The sequence below is a fragment of the Scomber scombrus genome, chromosome 10 (genome assembly GCF_963691925.1).
Source record: "Scomber scombrus chromosome 10, fScoSco1.1, whole genome shotgun sequence".
NCBI lineage: Eukaryota > Metazoa > Chordata > Actinopteri > Scombriformes > Scombridae > Scomber > Scomber scombrus.
Window position 1 is genome coordinate 31,996,657 of NC_084979.1, and position 8,225 is coordinate 32,004,881.

Below are 8,225 nucleotides of genomic sequence, written 5' to 3' on the forward strand. Positions count from 1 at the left end.
CACACACACACACACACACACACACACACACACACACACACACACACACAGAAAGAGAGTCATTCAGATGCAGGGTCATGTTTCTGTGAAGTTATAGTAGTACTTTATGTAGTAGTAGCTGTTAGCTTCAGGCTCATGAACAGATGTTTTAATCTCTGAGCATCAGGATATAAACCGTTACATAAACAACATGAACTCAATGTTTCACTCATAACGAGTTTATTAACTTCTTCTTTTGCTTCGGTGATGAAAGTCCGTCACTTCTCACTTTAATTCATACTGACACAGTTTATAGATGAGAAACAACCTGTTGTCCTCGAGTAAAGGAAGGAAGGGAGGAAGAAGGAAGGAAAGGAGGGAGGAAGGAAGGAGGGAAGGGAGGGAGGAAGGAAGGATGGAAAGTAGGAAGAAGGAAGGGAGGGAGGAAGAAGGAAAGAAATGAGGAAGGGAGGAAGAAGGAAGGAAAGGAGGGAGGAAGGAAGATGGAAGGAAAGGAGGGAGGAAAGGAAAGAAGGGAGGTAGGGAGGTAGGAGGGAGGGAGGAAAGAAGGAAGGAAGGACATGGGAAGGGGGGAAGAAAGAAAGAGAGAAGGAGGGAAGGAGGAAAGAAGGAAGGACAGAAGGAAGGAAGAAAGGGGGATGGAGGAAGGAAAGAAGGAGAGAAGGAGGGAGGAAGGACAGACGGAAGGAAGGAAGGAAAGAAGGAACAGTGAAAACAGACGGGGTCAATTTGACACAAGGGTTAAATGTGAAGTGATGTAAATGTGCAGGTTAGTTAGTTTTAGTGACAGATGGATGGACTGCAGGCGGCTTATTGATCACAGCTGATTAGAGTCTATTTATAGCTGCTGGTGATGAAACCAGGCCGACCCGCTTACATCTAGATTTATTAAACAGAATCATTTAGAATGTTTTTGTTTACACTTTAATGAATCTGGCAGCTTGTTGTTATTGAAATGAAACGTCTGCACACAGAGAGACATTTGAATAGTTGCTGCTGCTCGTTTCCATACAGTCAAATAATAATAATGCTGCCTCAACATAAACACACGATGCTCAGGAGTCTGGTCTGGTCTGGTCTGGTCTGGTCTGGTTTGGTCTGGTCTGGACTGGTCTGGTCTGGTCTGGTCTGGTCTGGTCTGGTCTGGTCTGGTTTGGTCTGGTTTGGTTTGGTTTGGTCTGGTCTGGTCTGGTCTGGTCTGGTCTGGTCTGGTCTGGTCTGGTTTGGTTTGGTTTGGTCTGGTCTGGTCTGGTCTTGTTTGGTCTGGTTTGGACTGGTCTGGTCTGGTCTGGTCTGGTCTGGTTTGGACTGGTTTGGTCTGGTCTGGTCTGGTCTGGTCTTGTTTGGTCTGGTTTGGACTGGTCTGGTCTGGTCTGGTCTGGTCTGGTCTGGTTTGGACTGGTTTGGTCTGGTCTGGTCTGGTTTGGACTGGTTTGGTCTGGTCTGGTCTGGTCTGGTCTGGTCTGGACTGGTTTGGTCTGGTCTGGACTGGACTGGTCTGGTCTGGTCTGGTCTGGTTTGGTCTGGTTTGGTTTGGTCTGGTTTGGTCTGGTCTGGTCTGGTTTGGACTGGTTTGGTCTGGTCTGGTCTTGTCCTCTCTCTGTCTCTTTCATTAGTCTTCGGTGATGCTTTGACCTCTGACCTCCTGAATAGACGCTGATACGAGGATCAAATATCGGAGCTGGAAGTCTGTTTTTAATTGATGTTGATAAAATGTTCTAAATCTAAATCAGGTATTCGACTGATTCTGGTCTGGATTGGTTTGGACTGGTCTGGTTTGGTGCCTGTAGGGAGACAGTTAGCAGGGAGTGTTAAAGCCTCAGCGGATTCCTTTTAATCCTGCACCTCCAGCTGTTTAGTTCTGGTTCTGGTTCTGGTTCTGGTTCTGGTTCTGGTTCTGGGTCTGGGTCTGGGTCTGTCTAGTCCTGCAGGTTCAGTCTGAAGCTGAGGGCAGATGGAAAACACCTGCACTCATTCGAATACACAAATCTATATTCAAATCTGTTTTTCCTGCCAGGCGGAGAGAGACTCAGTGAGACTGCTTCACAAAGCAGGTTCAGTGAAAACTGGAGGAAACTCTGTTTTTTTCGGTTTCACAAAGCCAGTTCAGCTTAGTCAGTTACCATGGCAACATACCTGTACAAGGTGAACCGAACCTGTTCGCTGGCAGGTTTTCTTCATCTAACCTGAGTTTCTCTTCCTTTTTATCTGAAGCCTGCAGACTGAAGGAGGAGTCACACATGCTGAGTCCTTTTATAAACAGTCAGGACGCTGAGCTCGTTTCCAAGGCAACCATCTGTCAGGCTTCAGAAATGCGAAGCCAAGTTGTTGCACTCAGGGCCGGATTCCTTCACTAGCCAACGCGGAAGTAACTTAAAACTGCATTCTATCAAAAGGCCACCAGGGGGCGACCGTTTTGGTGTCAAAAGGACTTCCGTCTCTATACAAGTCAATGGAGAATTCACCAACTTCTCACTTGATTTCTAACCTCAGTAAACGTTTTCAAAATGTGTTTATGGTCTCAATCGCTAGTTTAAAGCCTTCTTCAATGCAGTATGATGTTCATTTGGGACATTTTGGCCTCCCTGATTTTATATGTGACGATAAAGCAGGGTATGCATTAGGGCGTGGCTACGTGGTGATTGACAGGTTGATTAGTTCCCAGGTTCAGGAGGGCGCCTCATGCTCCTCCTGATGCCCATATAAGTAGAATCCCTGTTTTTATTTTTCCCAGCATGCACCTGAAATGTTCAAGATGGCGATGCTCAGACCCGATACTATTGGCCTCCGAGCAGCAGACCACAAACCAATGGGTGACGTCACAGATGTTACGTCCATTATATACAGTCTATGGTCTTTATACAGTCAACAGGAAGATATCAGCAGAACCCAAACAGAGTTTTTATTTATCGGTGATCCAGAATGAAAATCTGCAGAATTCTGCTCGTAATATTTATTTAAGATAACAAAGATTGTTCTCAGTGAATCAGAGCGCAGTCACATTGTTCTGGGAAAGAAAAAAAAGTTTTCTTCCCGCTGATATAAAACACATAACTTCCTGTCTGACTCACACATAGTGACGAGAGGTTTTATATGATTGTTCAGCTTCGTACACAAAGTCACACCTCTGACACATGAAACTATACAGGAAATGATTTTATGACACATTTGGCGTCTTACAAATGTACTGGTGTAAAATCTGTGTGTGTGTGTGTGTGTGTGTGTCTGTGTGTGTCTGTGTGTGTGCGTGTGTGTGTCTGTGTGTGTGTCTCTCTCTCTGTGTGCGTCTGTCTGTCTGTCTGTGTGTGTGTGTGTGTGTGTGTGTCTGTGTGTGTGTCTGTGTCTGTGTCTGTCTGTGTGTGTGTGTGTGTGTCTGTATGTCCGTGTGTTAGTGTGATAGTGTGTGTGTGTGTGTGTGCGTGTGTGTGTGCGTGTGTCTGTGTGTGTGTGTGTGTGTGTGTGTGTGTGTGTGTGTGTGTGTGCGTGTGTGTCTGTGTCTGTGTCTGTGTGTGTGTGTGTGTGTGTGCGCGCATGCATGTGTGTGTGAAAGCTGAACACACTAACACCTGGGACACACCTGGCAGGTAGACAAAAGCACTGATTGGTTGTTGTCATAGCGATGGCGAGGCGAGGCGTCGCTGTGTGTGGTCTGAGAGGAGAAGATGTTTTAAAAAGAGTCATTTAGAGAAGAAAGTGAGGAATAGTTTAGGACAAAAGAAAGAAAGGAAAGAAGAGAAGTGATGAGACTTTTGGGAATGGAGGACTAAAGAAAAAAGAGAGTGGAATAGAAGAGGAGAAGAAAAGATGGAATAAGGAATAATAATAAATAAATGAGGAAGGGAGGAGAAGAGGAAGAAAAGGAGAAATATGAACAAACTGAGAAGACGAAAAGAAGTTTTGGAAAGTAAAGAAGTAAAAGAAAGGAGAAAAAAGACTGAAAGAAAAGAAGGAATAACAGATGATGAAAGGTTAAAAAAAGAAGAAAAAAACAGAAGGCAGGAAGGAAAAAAAAGTGAGGACATGTTTTGGAGAAAATGAAAGAAACAAAGACAGGAAGAGAGGAGGGGAAGAAAAACAAAAAAAAGTGACGACAGAAAAGAAAAGAGACATTTATGGAAAGTGATGAAATACTAAAGAAAGAAAGAAAAGGTTATAAAAGGAATAAAGAGTTCATCACATTTAGATGAGTTCATATCTTTAGAAAGTAAAGACAGGAAATGAAGCTGATCTTCATCTAAATGTTCTGCACGTGTTTAGGTGACGACACTTTAATAAAAACTGATTATATGGAAAGAGAGAATATTTGGGTCCATGTTTAACCCTTTAATTATATTATAGTCTTCCTCATGATGAAGTTCAGGGTTCATTTAATGAGAGACAAACTAAACAGGAAGTTAAACTCATCTTCATTCAACCTGATATGATCACATGTGGATCATTAAAAAGATGGAAGGAAGGAAAGAAAGGAAGAAAGGAAAGAAGGAAAGAAAGAAGGAAAAAAGGAAGGAAGAAAGGGAAAGAAGACAGGAAGGAAAGAAGGAAAAGAAGACAGGAAGGGAAAAGGGAAGGATGGAAGAAAGGGAACGATGACAGGAATGAAAGAAAGAAAGAAAGAAGAAAGGGAAAGAAGGAAAAGAAGACAGGAAGGAAAGAAAGAAGGAAGACAGGAAGGAAAGAAGGAAAGAAAGAAGAAAGGGAAAGAAGGAAAAGAAGACAGGAAGGAAAGAAAGAAGGAAGACAGGAAGGAAAGAAGGAAAAGAAGACAGGAAGGAAAGAAGGAAGGAAGACAGGAAGGGAAAAGGGAAGGATGGAAGAAAGGGAAAAGAAGACAGGAATGAGAGATGGAAGGAAAAGTGGGCCGGATTGGACTCATCTGCGGGTCGGTTCTGGCCCTCGGGCCTCGTGTTTGACCCCCTGATAAAGATAGATCAGGACTTATTTATGTTTTTAACGGGGCAGATTTTATAACCAGGATGTGTTGATGCACACAAATGAATGTAGTAAGAAAAAAGCATCAATGAGAAAATAATGAAGAACAAACAGGAACAAAGTAATAAAGAGTAATATTTCTATTTCTGCTGCTGTAACTCTGTTCATTTAAACTAATAAAGGAACATTTCACCTTATTCTGAGGCTGGTGGAGCGGCTCTAGTTAGGATCAGAGCAGCTGTTAGTGAACTACTGCAGCTTCCTGTCTGCCTGAGTTCAGACGGCGGCTGCAACAATAACTCTAATAATAATAATATTGATAAAGGTTATCAGGGTGTTTCTGCTGCTGGAGGCCACAGGAACCTTTAAATCGTGGCTACGTCATTATTATTGTTTAATTATCTTCCTCCGCTTCTGTTTTATTCCTTCATCATTATTTTACTTTCTTCTTATCTTTGTTTGTTTAAGATCTCCACCTCACATTTCTGCTTTTACCCTTTACTTTATTCTATAGTGTTTTTTAGGACCGGAGCACTAAACGATGATATTTATTTTTCTATGGTTCTTGGAAATGAGCGTCCCAAAATGCCTCTACAATGCCCCCCCATTTTTTGGCGATTTCCACGTATCGCACTTTAACGAACTCCTCCCAGAGATTTAATCCGACCAAATCCAAATTCACTCAGAATCATTTTAAGACACTGAAGATGAAAAGTGATTAAAATCTTTTTCTTCCGTTATACCTGGTCGCCATGGCGATGCGGGGAATTTTGATGTTTTTTTGCAATAAAACCGGAACTGCTGGCCACATGGCGCCTCTGCACCCTGTAGAAGATTAAGAAAATTGAGCCCCTCCCTCCAGATTGACGTAGATGAACACAATTTGGTACACATATGTATCTTATCAAGTCGCACAAAAAAGTCTCTTGGACCCAAACCGTAACTCAAACAGGAAATTGGCCATTTTGATTCGATTTTTTTGATTTTGACCCCATTGCTGCGATTTAGAGACTTAATCCGACCGACTTCAAATTCACTCAGTGTCACTCATTTTTTTTTTTTTACATATTTCAACCTTCCTGTGCTGTTTCTTCACTGTAGGTTCATCAGAATTATGACAGCGTTTCCTCACATCCTGTTTCTATTGGGGCAATTTTTATTTCTCCTTTTTTTAGTGTATGAAAAGTGCGACACTTTCCTTTCCTCGATGTTTGTCCCTGCTTCAGTTTTCATGATACTTTATGATAAAGAACTTGTTAAAGCAGCTTTTTTAACAGCTGATATTTAGATACAGCTACACACACACACACACACACACACACACACACACACACTTACACACACACACACACACACACTTACACTCACCCGATCAGTTGACCTGTGTCACCCCGACTGAACCACTAATAATACAACTCAGTCTACATGTAGATTAACCACACTGATACTGTCATATTGAAAATGAGAGGTGAAACAGTAGCTTCAGGAACACACACACACACACACACACACACACACACACACACACACACACACACACACACACACACACACACACACACACACACGCCTGGCCTCCCGAACAGACAGTGTAGTAAATATGTGAATGAATGAACAGGTAATCCATCTGACTACAGACTGTCTAGTCACTGCAACAAAAGAGAGATTTAACATGTGTGCTGTCTGTGTGTGTGTGTGTGTGTGTGTGTGTCTGTGTGCTGTGTGTGTGTGTGTGTGTGTGTGTCACTGCCTGAGGCCTCTGTCTGTCTATCTCAATGGAGCGTCTCTGTTTCCTAAACACTGATGGTAAGAGAGATTTACGCTAATGACCGACACACACACACACACACACACACACACACACACACACACGCACACACACACACACACACACACACACAGAGATTCCTGCTCTCTGTCAGGTATCGCTGTTGGGACCTTAAATAGTCATATTTAGTGTGTTAGATAACAGAGTGAGCTGCTGTATTTGGTTATAAAGACTCAAAGCTCTGCTCTGACTCTCTGAGCCGAAGCTGTTTCTGAACATTCGGTTTATTTTCTCCTTTAATCGATCAGTTGTTTGATCCGTAAAATGGTTTCACAAAGTCCAAGATAACATCCTTAACCCTTACATACTGTTTGACCCGGAGTCCTCTCATATAAAGTGTCTCTACCAAATGAAGCACAGATGTGTTTAGAAAGCATCAATAGTCTCACTGACTGATCAATAAATGTGATTAAACCTTGATTCATGTCTCAGAGAGCAGACATAGTGTATTTATTAGCTTTTACACCACTAAACATCTCCTATCACACAATATCATGTCCTGTTTTACCTCAGACATGAAAATATAACATAGCAATAATGATGGAAATGTCTCTTTTTGGTAGTTTTGAGTCTCTTTAGTCTCTCCATCTCATAGTTACCATGGTAACTAGATGGCAGCTGTCACTCAAACTAACTGTAGGTTGCCTTTAGTCATTTTTTTGTCTCTTTTTGATATTTTCTTGGGTTCTTTAGTCAATTTAAGTCTGTTTTGGTGGTTAAATGTTATTTTATGTAAAGGTAAGATGAGCAGAGCTTTATGGAGCTGTGGGGTTTATTGTAGAACCATTAGAGCCTCATAACTACTATCTTATTAAAACTATTAAAGTCTGTGTTAAGTAAGAATAAATATGTGTTCTGAGTTTGACATACCACAGAAAAGTGTGTTGTTAACCACCCTGCCAAATTTGAATGATTAAAAAAATCACCAAATATATGAAATTAGGCTTAAAAGTTGTGTAAAAGTCTGCCTATTTCTCTGCTCCCAAACGCTGTGGGAGTGGCCGCCGAGAGTCCGCTGAAGCCCCGCCCCCTACCAAGTGTCACCTGTCAATCAAAGTCACCACTCTACCAGAAACATGGACGCTAGGTCTGAGAGCTTTCTGCTGCTAACTCAGCTGCTAGCTCGGCGGCTAACTCAGCTGCTAGGTCGGTGGCTAACTCGGCGGCTAGCTCGGTGGCTAACTCAGCTAACTGGCTAACTGTAGACTGTAGTAGTAATGTGCGCTGAATGTATTTATAGCTCTACAGCAGCAGGGGCGGGTTTATGCTCCGGTGTGTAACTGTGCTATTGGCTAGTGGTGTTTTTACAGGCTGTTACATTTGTCTCAGATATATTGAGTTTACTGTGACAGAGGTTAGATATTGAACTGATTGATGAATGGATGAATAGCTGCAGCTGTGAGATGAGTAGAGAGGAAGCGGCGCTCTGTGGTTGTGAGTTTTCGGGGACGTTCGTGGTGAAAAGCAG

General features: G+C 42.5%; 1 protein-coding gene across 1 annotated transcript in view; it reads left to right on the forward strand.

Moving 5' to 3' along the window:
* Positions 1-8,225, forward strand: part of itpr3 (inositol 1,4,5-trisphosphate receptor, type 3) — a gene marked incomplete in the record, with an annotated part of 118,258 nt that overhangs the window by 9,012 nt on the left and 101,021 nt on the right.